We start from the raw sequence: 14,345 nt of genomic DNA, 5'->3' as shown, positions 1-14,345 counted from the left end.
TCTTAATCTGCTGTCAGAATGAGAGATAGGAAACCTGTTCATGCTTTGATGAGGTGACATCTTTACAGAAGTATAGGTTTATTTGTTTTACCATTATCACGCTATCCTGCAGAAAATCATATTGTTTGTTGGTTGAAATAAATGTTGGGTGTATGCTGTCACTATTGTGATGGGGCAAGGCCAGGTGGCTACAGTAAAGAACTGAGAAACAGGTATGTTAGCCCCAGGCTAAACAAATCCCTAGGACCCTGGTAACCAAACGGCAGTTGCTCCAGGTTAATCAAGGCACCTGTAGCCAATTAAGATCTTTCTAGAAGGCAGTGGAAATAGCTACTTTAATTAGAACACCTGCAGCCAATCAAGACAGGCTAATCAGGGCACCTGGGTTTAAAAAGGAGCTCACTCCAGTCAGGTGGGGAGGAACCAGAGGAGAAGGAGCGTGTGAGAGGAGCTGGGAGCAAGAGGGCAAGGAGCTGAGAGTGAGAGAGTATACTGCTGGAGGATTGAGGAGGACAAGCATTATCAGACAGCAGGAGGAAGGTCCTGTGGTGAGGATAAAGAAGGTGTTTGGAGGAGGCAATGGGAAAGTAGCCCAGGGAGTTGTAGTTGTCATGCAGCTGTTACAGGAGGCACTACAGACAGCTGCAATCCACAGGGCCCTAGGCTGGAACCCGGAGTAAAGGGCGGGCCCGGGTTCCCTGCCAAACCTCCCCACTCCTGATCAGACACAGGAGGAGCTGACCCAGACTGTGGGTTCCACAAGAGGGGAAGATCACTGAGGTAAGCAAATCCGCCAATAAGTGCAGGACCCACAAAGGTAGAGGAGGAACTTTGTCACAGTTGGTGTGAAAGGTGGGATATTTGGTGTGCACAGCGTGGTGGAAAAAAAGGAGGGTGATTAAAAAAAAAAAGGGAGAGGGTTTGTTTTTTTTTTTCACCACAATGGATGACGTAGTGCGGGCACTGATACAAGCCACAGTGGCGCAGCAGGAGGCTACCTGTGTCCAGGCAGCCACCCAACAGGAGGCAGTGCGGCTGCAGCAAGAGACTAATTGCCTGCTGATGGACCAGGCTTCTCAAGCCCGAGCTATGGTGCGGGAACTGGTAAACCAGGAAAAGACCCTTACAGAGCTGAACCGTGGCCATGTTGGGACGTGGGTCATACGGGCCAGCCATTGGCTGCAGAAAATGACGCGGGGGGATGATGTAGAGGCATACCTTCTAGTCTTTGAGAGGATAGCCCTACGGGAGGCCTGGCCAAGAGATCAGTGGTCTGGCATCCTTGCCCCATTCTATGTGGGGAGGCCCAGAGGCCTACCATGATCTGCCTGAAGAGGCTGCAGCAGACAACTGAAAGCAGAGATCCTGGCCAGATCTGGGGTAATGACTGCAGTATGGGGCCAGCGGTATCACGAGTGGAGGTACCAGGAAGACAAAACCCCGCGGTCCCAACTGTATGACCTCATCCATCTTGCATGAAAGTGGTTGCAAACAGAGTCCTGGAATCTGGAAGAGATACTAGAGCTTCTGGACATCGACCGATACATGAGGGCACTGCCACCAGATCTCCGCAAATGGGTAGGCCAGAACGATCCGTCCATCTATGAGCGTATGTGAGGAGCTGGGAGCAAGAGGGCAAGGAGCCGAGAATGAGCGAGTATACTGCTGGAGGATTGAGGAGGACAAGCATTATCAGACACCAGGAGGAAGGTCCTGTAGTGAGGATAAAGAAGATGTTTGGAGGCCATGGGGAAGTAGCCCAAGGAGTTGTAGCTGTTATGCATCTGTTACAAGAGGCACTATAGACAGGTGCGATCCACAGGGCCCTAGGCTGGAACCTGGAGTAGAGGGCGGGCCTGGGTTCCCCCTCAAACCTCCCAACTCCTGATCAGACACAGGAGAAGCTGACCCAGACTGTGGGTTCCACAAAAGGGGTGAGCAAATCCGCCAATAAGCACAGGACCCACCAAGGTAGAGGAGGAACTTTGTCACAGTATATACACAGGCAGATTAGCATGGAGCTGCATAACAAAGCTACTGAATCAATGTGCAGAAATGCAGCACTTCTTCGCATAGCCAAATCATGTACATAAAATTGCCCAATCTTTAATTACAGTTTCAAAATATGTTTTTCTAAATGATAGACTTTGTATTTCTGAAGATGACCAATACAATCTATCTTAATTTACTGCAGTTTTAGTTTTGTATTTTGTAGTACTCTGTAATTATTTCCCAGAATCTTTTCCAATGCATTTTTGTTTCTTACATCTTGTTCATGTTGTTTTTCAGATGTTGAAAGTGATTTAAAAAATATTCTGCATGAAATTATATAACCCCCCAACAAGTATCTTCTTTTTAGGAGGAACAGACCTCTTGCAATTTACTTTCTGGTAGATAATCTGAATTTATGCCTAATATTCTCTACACATTTTGAGAGATCTGGAAATATTCCCAGAACTCCACTTTGTGGAATCAAGCTTTCAGATGCAATTCAGAGAGTGGCATACATCATATAGTTTCACAGGATCGTCAGTTATTTAAAAGAAAATATTGTAATACGGATGTAGAGTCCAACATTGTATTATTAAAGATACTTTTTTCTTCTTCTCCCTCACAACCTACGGAGTTATAATTGAAAGTTATACATACACTTTTGTCATAAATCACATCAGAGTCTCTGGTTAAATGTTAATATTTTTCCATTTTAATACATAGTGCTCTAATCTTATAGAGAAGGGGCATTATATAATAGCGAGAACATAGAAGATTAAGAACTCCTGGGATTTGTTCCCAACAGTTTTCTCAGGCCTGGCCTACACTGAGGGGGAGGGAATAACGTTGCTGAAGTCAATGTACTTAGACCTACTCACCACAGTGTCTTCACTGCGGTGAGTTGACTGCTGCCACTCCCCTGTCAACTCTGCCTGTGCCTCTCATGGCGGCGGAGTATGGGGTTGATGAGAGTGTGCTCAGGGGTTGATTTTATCACGTCTAGACTAGACACGATAAATAGACCCTCGTTGGATCGATCGCTGCCCGCTGATTTGGCGCGAAGTGTAGACATACCCTTAGTAAACTATGGAAAGTTATTTGATGGATCTCCCACTGAACTCAAAGACTCCCATTCACTTCAATAGGAGATGGATCAACCCCCCATTTTCATTGTGTTTCATTTCACCCTGTTTCTAAAAGGTTACCTACTTCACAGATGTACTGAAAAATTTAAGATCCACATGTGGCCTTATGACAGAGCCCTTAGTAAGTGGCCCTAATTAATTAATGCTTTGAGATCTGGAGAGGGAAGACATTATACATGTGCAAAGTATGACTGTCGCTACTGCTGTCAGGAAGGAGCTTGAGGCACAATAGAAAATGATCTAGGCTGAAGAATATGAAATTACACACTGCACTGCTGTAGTGCTGCTGTTTAAATCAAAATAACCTTTTCAAGATAGGATTAAAGAGCACCATTTGGTTTTCTTTTTAGCACTTACAGGAGAAAATAAGAGCAGAGTAGCTTGCTATGGGAGAGTTGCCCATGAGGGGTCCTCTGATGGAGAAGAACTGATTCAGTGGCCCTCACACACTGCCCCCTCCCTCTTGCTGGCAGAGGGGACATGGCTAGGAAAAGGGGATGGGGCTTGATCTTCACTGTGCCCTAGCCTATCATATCCATCTCTAGGAACTTTTGGCAGGCTATGCAAGATAGAGGACCTTAACACTGCTCTAACTCATGCAGGAGAGTGGTCAAGAATTCAGATGGCCCAGGATTATGTAAGTACAATGTGGCACCCCTCCCCCACCCCATGAGTTCTGTTATAAGCTCTTTAGTTGCAGCAATGGATCTGGGGCTGTGTTATTTCAACGCTGCAGTCAAAAACAAGACTGTAGTACTGCACTACTAAATTCTACTCCACTTCAAGCATCATCAGTAAGATCTCCAGCTAAATTGCCAAGTGCTGAACCTACTTTTACTCCTTGGAAACTGTAGGTTATGATAGTGGAAGAGGATGAAACAAAACAGCTTGATTTTCAGATTGCAAATTGAGTTTGTAGGATTAACTCGTAGAAAAACAGACCTCCAAATCTTTTGCCTTGCATGCTGACCCAATTCAATATAGAAGTTGTTGAAAGAGAATAAATATGGATGACCTTACAACACTGGCACAGTAGCTGGTTTCATAACAGTTACAAGAGTTATTCCTTTAGCTAAAGTAGGAGAGGCCCTTGCTTTGAAGCTATAAGTTAAGTGTTCTAACTCTATGTTGGTACACATTCACAATAAGTTTTCTGACTACCTTCACTCTAAGGTACAGTATATACTACCAAACAGGACATGTGTCGTGGTAAGTTTATTTTAAGGCTAAGTAAATTTAGCTGATGAACTCAATTACAAAAGAACCCAGCATCCAGATCCCCAGAATGTAAAGCGTTACAAGCACTACCCTCACTAATCAACAATTCAATAATCCACATACTTTATAATTCACACAAACATGTGGTAACTCTCACTGCTTCTGAATAAAGGTTTATTCTCAAAGCACTTTAATGAGGTCTCATCATTAAAATTTAATTACTTTTAGGAACTATATTTTTATTTATATTATGAAACATTAGCATAACTAAACTACAATGATCAAAATACATTATCAGAGTATATTTTTGATTATTGTGTCAGTTGCTCTGTCGCTAATTTAAAAAAATCAACAATTCACAATGGGCATTCCTGTCACTAAGGCAAATTAGAGAAGTTGTGCTGAAGTGTCATATTACATACTCACTGAAGTTTCTCTGTATTTGCACATACTATTAATGTACGTAGCGTATTTCTTCATTCTTAAAAAAAGTCACTTTAGCAGCAGTTATTGGCCTATGGCACTATTCCTATTCTTGTAAAAGCAGCAAAGAATCCTGTGGCACCTTACAGACTAACAGACGTTTTGGAGCATGAGCTTTCGTGGGTGAATACCCACTTCGTCAGATGCATGTAGTGGAAATTTCCTGGGGCAGGTATATATATATGTAAGCAAGCCAGAGATAATGAGGTTAGTTCAATCAGGGAGGATGAGGCCCTGTTCTAGCAGTTGAGATGTGAAAACCAAGGGAGAAGAAACTGGTTCTGTAGTTGGCAAGCCATTCACAGTCTTTGTTTAATCCTGAGCTGATGGTGTCAAATTTGCAGATGAACTGAAGCTCAGCAGTTTCTCTTTGAAGTCTGGTCCTGAAGTTTTTGTGCTGCAGGACGGCCACCTTAAGGTCTGCTATAGTGTGGCCAGGGAGGTTGAAGTGTTCTCCTACAGGTTTTTGGGGAGTGGAGGGGTCCCTTTAGAAACTGATTGGGGGGATCACCTTAAATTCTTAAATATTTATATTTGCTAAACTCTTCATTGAATGGCTCAGTCACCTCTTTTCTGCTTTTGAGCTGTCTGAAGGTAGATAATAAGGATAACTTTTAAAAAAAAATTTAAGGAAAATTCAGCCAACAATGCAGCAGCAATACATAACTATACTCCAATAGTAACATCCTCTTATTCTGGGAGCAAATGTGATGTAGAATTTTGTCAACAGCTTCTTGAACTTTTTAATTTGATCATGTGCCTGACATAGTGAAGAGAACTCCATTCAGGGCCAGGATTGGAGATAAAGTACTTGCCAGTCTAGCTCAGCTTTCATACTGTTAGGGAGAGTCGAGATTATTAGGCTGGAAACGAAATCTTATTTGCATTTAGGATGAGACCACAAACATGGTGCTTGTGTAGGTCTAAGAGTGGAATTTTAAAAGTCTTTTGTCTCTCATACAGCGATGTAGTAATCGTTTCTCGGCCTCGTGGCTGAGGGGTGAAAACATTATCTAAAGTATCTGGCAACAATGGATTAATTCACGTTCTCTAGGCTTTCATTGCTCTTGCATGCCAAATTATCTGTATAAATCAGAATCAAACATTTCTTTAGTGAACAGAGCTCTAATGGCTAAGAGTCTAAAACCATCAAATATTGGTACCAATTTTAATAGAAATATCAACTACTTAGTCAACAGCCTATAGAATGAATTATTGAGATGTTGAAAATTTCACAGAAGGCATATTCATTTTGCTGGGGGAGATAAATTTTAACACATTCCATGTGCTTTCTGCTCTTTTTGATTACTTAATGAATGAACATAACAGATTCCACCTCTGAACACTATATTTTCTATTTTCCTTGGATTATCTCAGGAAAGATATAACAGATGAAAAATGTTAACATACTCATGATTTGAAGAGGAAAATTAACATGTCATTACACCTAAAATAGAAAGATGGCTCAGATTGTCATCACAGGAACTTGATTAGTTTGCAACAGAAACTTGCTCAACTGGTATGCTTATGAGACACATTGTCAATGTTCTGCCAGATTAAAGACAGATGCCCCAGTGAACTACACTGGCAAAGACAAGTACATAAATGTATCATAAATCCAGCTAGATTCATATTTTTCAAAGAGCGTAATCTAATTGAAAAGTGTACAAACAGTCTTCTGCCTACAGTGAAGTAACAATCTGAGTGCAGAGCATTACCACCAAGGGAAGGGGATCTGTACCGAAGCTTTAGAATGATTGACATCGGTAAATATTATTTTTACTTCTTCAGGCACAGAAACAAGGGAAGATTCCAAACAGCAAGGCTGCAGGGTAAGCGCTTGTTATTCTGCATGTGGTCAAAGATATCCCGGGGTTGTTTTGAGTGAGGAATGCTTTGTTTTCAAAGGTTGGGAAACAAAAAATGAGACAGCAATAAAGTACGCTTTTTCACGTTCACATTGTCTTTCACTCTCATTTAACACAGCACTCTAAGATAGCAATAACAACAACTCAAGCAAGGCTCATTATGGACGAAACCCATTCTTCATTTTGAGCTCTACAAAGCCCAGTAAAGTCGCATCTTGGTGACTTATGCATTGGGGAAAAAAATACTTCTGATTGATTCATTCTGATTAAGCATGAGGACAAATGGCGAGGTGATGTGTAAGGCAGTGAAAGTTACACATTAGTGACTGAGTGTAAACAGATGCAAGGAAGTCTCCCTCTAAAGGAGCTTATTGTCAGTAGTCTAAACTGCAATCAGTGTGTTGACTGTAGGTATAGCTTTAATCTCGTTAGTTCGAGTACCAATAGCAGCGAACCCATGTCAACATGAACTTCAGTGTGGCCTGTATAAGCCCTCTCAGGACACTGGGCACTTACTTAGGCAGTTAGCCTGTGCTGAACTCCATACTGCTGTAGCTTCATTGCTCTTGGTACTCCAGGTTAGCTAGGTTAAAACTAACTCAGGTATGTGTACATGTGCTGCAATCACACCTTAGACTGTAGTGCAGACATACATTAGTCTAGGTGCTGGAAGAAGGTGTTTAAATTAAGAGGGTACTTTAATTAGCCCTTACTCTTGGTTGTTTTCCTAATGCACCCATGCTTCTAACTCTTGGCATGTAAATTATACCAGTTTAAATTCCTTTAGATTTAGTAGGCTAACTTCAGATGCTATCTGAAAAGAACTGTAACTTACACATCAATAAGTGGGTGTTAATCTGAGTCAGTCTGAGCTCATGCAACATTTGTACAAAGCGATCTGGAAGGCGTAAGTTACAATAGTTTCTCTTAGCGCTTGGCTACATAAGGAAAAAACCTCAAGTAGCTAGTGTGCACTAGCTATTCCATACTAACTCCCCCTGTGGACTCTCTGACTGCACTGAAAGTGTCTGTGTGTACACTAACTAAGTGCGCTTGGAAGTGTCTTAAGTCTGAGGGAGCTAGGGAGTTAGCGCAGAGTACATATTGTGCTTTAAATTCACATCCTAGCTCACTGTGCACTAACTTCCCCATGTAGACAAGATCTTAAACTCACCTCTGAATCTGTTGTGAATTCAGTTAGGGCAATAGAATGAACACTGGATTTATTAATTACTTGACAAGGAAAGCAGACACCGGTGAGAATTTTCATCTAGTAATATGAAATTTGTTTTTCATCTAATCAACTATTTTGATTGCATATCCTTGCAAGCCAGTTTACACAAATTCCCGATTCTGTGCAAACATTGCAGTAATCACCAGCAACATGGAAAAATACTATAGAGCTGTTTATTTAAGCAGAAGAGAGGCAATATACATATTCATATTAAATTATTTTCAGACTCCTGGATGGCTTGCTAGTTGCTGAAAACAATCACTGTTCATTAATTATTGATGATATTCTTCCAAAACTACACACGAAACAAAACAAAAGCAATACCACATTTATAGTAAACTTTTCTGGTCTACAATAATTATTATTAAAATAATAATAAAGACCTGTCATTCTTATAAACAAGATATTGGGGGACCTCTCAAATATTTAAAAGTATCTGCAAACGATGGAGGCAACTGATAGTGTCTGACCTTTATATGCAGTCAAGTTCCGATATTTGCTGGGTTTTCTACCTTTGTCTGTAGAAGCGAAATTGCTCCCATTCATTTTTGCTGTAGTTCAAGGTAGCAAAGGGTCATCTAATCGTCTGTGAGATATTACTTTAATTCCACACAAGACGACAACAGTTTGTAACTCATGGCATGCATGTACCATACAATTTATATGGAATTGCTGTGTTGTTGTATGATTATCATAATTTCCAATTAGGAATTCGCTCTGCAACTATAATTCATAAATTACACAGTCAGTGCAATGCTTGTTAATAAGGCTATCACTAACATCCAGACAACATCAGGATATATAAACATTTGTATTACAGAGGATAATGAACTTAGAGGTAAGCATCCTCATCCAAGTTTTCCTATTTTGGCACCTACAGGCAGATAGAATTTTCTTGCCATCTCATGAGATATTAGCGCATCCACACTCTAAAGCCTTTTAATAACATCTGTTAATCTAATTACTGAGAATATACACCTATATTAAATGAATTTCTGAGTAAGTCAGGTTCTAGTGCATCTGTTATGACTGTTGATTTGAAAGCTTGATAAATGTATTTTTCACAGGGAGCTACAAACAACAGACTGGCATTTAAAAACATTTGAGCCATATCTGTACAACCTCTGCCCACTTTCTAGAATATGGTTTAGAGCTTTTGTGTATACATAGGACAGAGAATTATAAGGAAATCAACACAGTCAAAAATAATAGGTTCAAGATATTTGGGATTGATTTTGATCTCACTTATGCCTTTTTTGACTCCAGTGGATCTTAACTGAGTTCAGTGGAGTTACTCCTGATTAGGGTTGCCAGGTGTCTGGTTTTCGACTGGAATGCCCATTTGGAAAGGGACCCTGGCAGCTCTAGCTCCTGAAAACAGCAGCATTTCTCCCCTCCAGCACATAGGGGCAGCCAGAGGGCTCTGCACACTGCCCTGGCCCCAAGCGCTGGCTCTGCAGCTCCCATTGGCCAATGGGAGCTGTGGGGGCGGCGCCTGCAGACAGGGCAGAGCGGAGAGCCACCTGGTCACCCTCCGCGTAGGAGCTGGAGGGGGGACATGCCGCTATGTCTGAAAGCTGCCGTTATTTCTTATTCTAAATATCTGAAATTGTTGTATTATCTCAGATGTAGTCATCAAGCCTTAAAATTCTACCTGTTTATACCTGTATCAATCTATATCTAAATAAAAATTCAGTGCAATTCAATAGAAATCACTTTTCATGACCCAATAATCTGCTGCAAAACAGGTGGATTTTTACAGCTCCCAGACTGTACCTCTGTGTTGTTGACTCTTTGTGGAAGCTACTGTGTAAGTCAACAAGGGTGATCAAACTGCCACATTTTTTAATTCCACTCAGAATTTTTTGAGAGAGCAAACAGATAATAGTTGAAACTGCCACATTTGGTGTCTGATTGAAAACAGCCCTACTTAATTCAAAGTACAGCTTCTGTTTTTCTTAGGTTCTTATATAGCCCTCATCACAGTTGTATATAAGTGCCTTCTAGAATTGCAGTAAACAGCAAGTCCAGCATCTGTTAGATGTTGCTCTTTCTTTCCCTCTCCACTTCCCCAAGGAAAAACTGTTTGGGCATGGGGTTTTGTTTCGATTTATACATATGTGCTATGTTAGCATATTGTGCTGTTAGCAAAAGCACAGATGAAGAAGTGTGCTTTGCACTTGGAGTGGAATGTTGGAAGTGGCTCCTAATTCCTAGGGGAGTTAAGAGAAAGAAAGATCAGCTCCCAGTGCAAATGAGCTTTACATGCTATGGAGAATTCCACTGTGCCTAAAGCTCCAGGAGGAGGACCACAGACAACAGCTCTGCTGCAAAGGCAATCTATTGGGTACCCTTGCTCCCAAATGCCTGAGTATCTTAAAAATAAGGACTGAGACCTCAGATCTGACACAATGTTCAATGGGAAATAATGTAAAGCGTGGAGGGCAGATTGGATGCATTTGGGGCAGCCAGTGCTGCTGAAGAGACAGACGGCTGAATTCTGTACAAGTTGGAATTTCCTAACAGTTGTCAGCATGAGCCCAGGTAAATAGACTTTCTGTAGTCCAGCCAGGAGGAAATAAAAGGATGTATAACTAAATGAAGTGAGGATCTGAAGTGATTGGGAAATACTTTATTTCAACTAGCCCTGCAACTTCATTAAAATGAGAAGATTTTTGGCTTAATGCTTTTCATGTAGCAAAATTTATGTAATATTATAAGCTGTTATGGTACATGAAGCACAATTTATAATATCCCCTCAAGGGTAATAGAAAGCTTAAGTGGCAGTCTTCTTAATTTGCATTTCTAGCCTGGACACTGGAAAGAAACTTTGCCTATTCTGTGATGATATAATGCGCAGAAAGCTGCACTGTGGTGTGTGCAGCTGTGTAACTGAAGAGAGAGACAGTTATTCTGCTTTGTGTGAACTGTACCATTAAATTTAGAAGAGTACCCCTTGTCTGCTAGAGGGACAGTTGTCATTTTGTGTTTCAGTTCAGCTGCACAATGTTACAGAGCAAGCCTTTCACCTGGATATTTTTTATTCCTTCTTTTGGGTGTTGTTTTTATTGTGCAATAGAAGCTATCCAGGGCAAGAAATACAGGTTATGCTCTATGTGCCTGATTTAATGTAACATACACAAATTCATACAAAGTCAGTAGTTTGCATTCATCATTATGGAGAAAGCTGCCACCTGCGTATGACACTGCAGGTAGAAACCAGGCTAGGTCTCAAAGCATAAACAAGATGAGTGTCTCAAATACAGCCTGCATATTCTCTTATATAAGTGATACTGTACTTCTATTCTGAGACCCTTTAGAATTGCATTCCAGGCTGCTGCCACCATCACAGTGTCAATGTTGGTCAAGCAGCACATTCTGCATGCTTAGGTGTCAAGATAAGGGAAAACAATATAAAAACAGTGCTGCTGTTGGTTCATTCAGAGAAGTAAACAAAATCAACTGTAATAATTTCAGTTCAATATAGAACATAAGGGAAAAATCAATGTTTACAAAATGGGAGAGAGAAAGGAATTTTATTTTAAAAAGGGTATTACAACTAATGAATATATATGACTAAATGGCTCTCTTTGAGCATTAGGAGCGGATTTAATCGGGAAGCTCCCAAAAAATCCACAGTGTGACTTTTGTTCTTATTTTAATACACAACACAGAAGACAGACTCTCTGCAAGTTAGGGACTTGTTTTTACTATGCTAGAGTTCAGCATGCAATTCCTGCTTCTCTTGTTGTTTCTGAGATAGTTACAGATGAGACTTTAAGATCATAGTCTCCCTCCTTTCTTAACTCCTTTGTCATTCTTTCACAGGGAGGTGTAACAAGAGCCACCTGGAAAATTCCAATGGAAATAAAAGGGGGGAAATCACAACATTTTTGTGAAAATGTTTGTCCCCTTCCAACAAGCTCTAGTTCTAACTAATTCTCTTGAGTGACCCAGCATTGTCAGGAATACAAGCAAAACAATCAGTGGGTTTCCTTTTATCTTCATTTGTTTCTGCTGCAGCAGAACCAGTGAAAAGAATTCCAAGGTACAAATTGGTGTTTCTGTTGCTTCCACGTGAATAACAGCTAGTAAATCCTTACTGTTTCATCGGCAGTGGGGTGTACTGAAAACATTCATAGAGATTTAGAATTCAGAAAATATTTCCCAACCAGTCATCATAATTTAAAGTGAGGTCAGACTATGGGTTTAAAAATCCTTGATCATGCCCTTCTAACAAAGTATATCTGGATTTTACCTGAGTAACTAGTTGAGTGTGAATTTTCTTCCATCTCTCTACTGTTGTACAGCAGGCATTCCTCTGAGTGAAAACGTAACAAACCCATGGAGCCACGGGAAACACATTGAAAATGCCACCCCCTCATGAGGTGCAGGAGCACTGTGGTATCAGCCCTAGTCTTGAAATAATACCCAGCAGCACCTCATATCCAGTGGCTGAGGCAGGCACTGTAGTTCCTTCAGCTGCTGAGGCTTTATTGAACCTCACACTGGACAGGTTCCAATACACCCCTGGCCGCAAGACCAGAGGTGCCAGAGGCCATGGCCTGTCTCCCTCTCCTCCCAGCTGTCCCCAATTGCCTGGAATCTTCCCCTGCTGCCTCCCCCTCACATATCTGAGCCTGAGGAAACAAGCAGCAGCAGAATCACCCCCAGCAGATTCAATACACTGCCCTCTGCTTGTCCATCAATGCTCAGGTGATTCTTCTCATTCACACACACACGCACACACACACACACACACACACACACGCACGCACGCACACACACACACACACACTCTGCATCCACTAGCTTGGGCCCCTAAGTCCCTGTGGGTCTGGCCGAACTAACTGGAATCTGTATGGGCGCAGGAGTCTGAGGTGTGAATCCTAATGTGGGATTAGGGAATATATAGAAAGAGACCATAATGCTAGAATCCATCAGGCTTTAAAGGTTCTCTCTGAGACTGGTATTTTTATAAATGGATGTGGGTATGAGGTATAGGGACATCACTTGTATATGTCTGTTCTGTGCTGCTTTACATGGAAGGAATAGTCCCCCTCAACAGTGTACTTTCAGATTATGGAATGGCATTCTGTTTGTAGAAAAGGATTCTATTTACATTTATATATAAATATATATATATAGAGAGAGAGAGAGAGAGAGAGATAAATTCCCAACATGTGATACCAGGACAAATGATGGCCATGCTATTCTGAATTAAGTATCATCAGATTCTGGCATAATTATTGTCCAGTGAATGAGAACCTCCCTAGGAGGCTGTCAACAGCAAAAGGAGTGGAGGTTAATAAAGTCGAGAAGCTGATACAATTCATAAATCCCATTGAAGGCAGATTAATCTGACACTTTATCCTGCCTCTTTTGAAAAATATAAAAACATGAGCAGAATCGTTTTATACCAATAAGGGATACTGCATGCTGTGCACCTTGTGTTCACATTTGTAGATGATCTTTCTTATTGGGTAGAAAAACTGTGCCTTTGTGATTCAGCATTAATAATAAAATAATCGGTTTGCTTACTGGCCATGTAGGATGTCTTAACTCTTTTAACACCTTGAATATTGATACAGGAGAACTGTCTAGTTCTTGGAACACAGGACAAGGAATAAAAAGATCTGGGTTCTATTCCTGGCTGTGCTATTTACTTGATCAGTGACTTTGCCAAGTATCCTCTCTGAATCTCAGTTTCCACACCTGTAAATTGGAGTTAATAATATTTACCTACCTACCTCAAACAGCTGTTGTGAGATTGATTAATCAATTACTGTAAAATGCTTTTAGATCAGTGGCTGGAAGATACAGAAGTACAAAGAATCTATTAAACTCCTTGTGCTAAGGAATGTTGACCATCAACCCCCAAAGCTTCACTATGGTGCCCTTAGGAGGATACTATTGGTCAATCTTTGCACCTCCAAAAGATGGTGATGTAGAACTTCTTGGAAGAGCCAGCATTGCTATATCACACCTTCCTTCCCATATGAACTACACAGTGGATGGGTAGTGTTAAATTCAGCTGTCGTTTTGTGTGCGTGTATACAATAATAAAATTAATACTTAACTCTTAAATTGCCCCTTTCATCTGAAAGCACTTGACAAGAAGATACATGGAGTTATGTGTTGGCATCAAGTAATCAGGGTGTTTTGCAGATGGCAGGATTGAGTGCATGAACAAATCAGCATATGTTATGGGTAAAATTAATTAAACGTTTGTTCACCACCCTCCCCACTTTTTTCTCTCTCTCTGAATCACAACTGTAGGTGGCTTCTCCTGATAGCAAGTATGATTCCCCTGGGGATTTTAGAATGATTTTTGGAAGGGGTAGGCTAGGGGCAAGGGATCTCCCAATGTCACAGAAGTTAAGAGATGAGTTAATATGCTTTCCT

General features: G+C 41.1%; 1 protein-coding gene across 7 annotated transcripts in view; it reads right to left on the bottom strand.

Annotated features, from left to right (window-relative positions):
* Positions 1-14,345, bottom strand: part of TENM1 (teneurin transmembrane protein 1) — a 1,405,227-nt gene that overhangs the window by 1,121,731 nt on the left and 269,151 nt on the right. The window lies entirely within an intron of this gene.

Source organism: Gopherus evgoodei, chromosome 9 (assembly GCF_007399415.2).
Source record: "Gopherus evgoodei ecotype Sinaloan lineage chromosome 9, rGopEvg1_v1.p, whole genome shotgun sequence".
Lineage (NCBI taxonomy): Eukaryota > Metazoa > Chordata > Testudines > Testudinidae > Gopherus > Gopherus evgoodei.
This window is presented reverse-complemented; position numbering and strand designations above follow the sequence as displayed.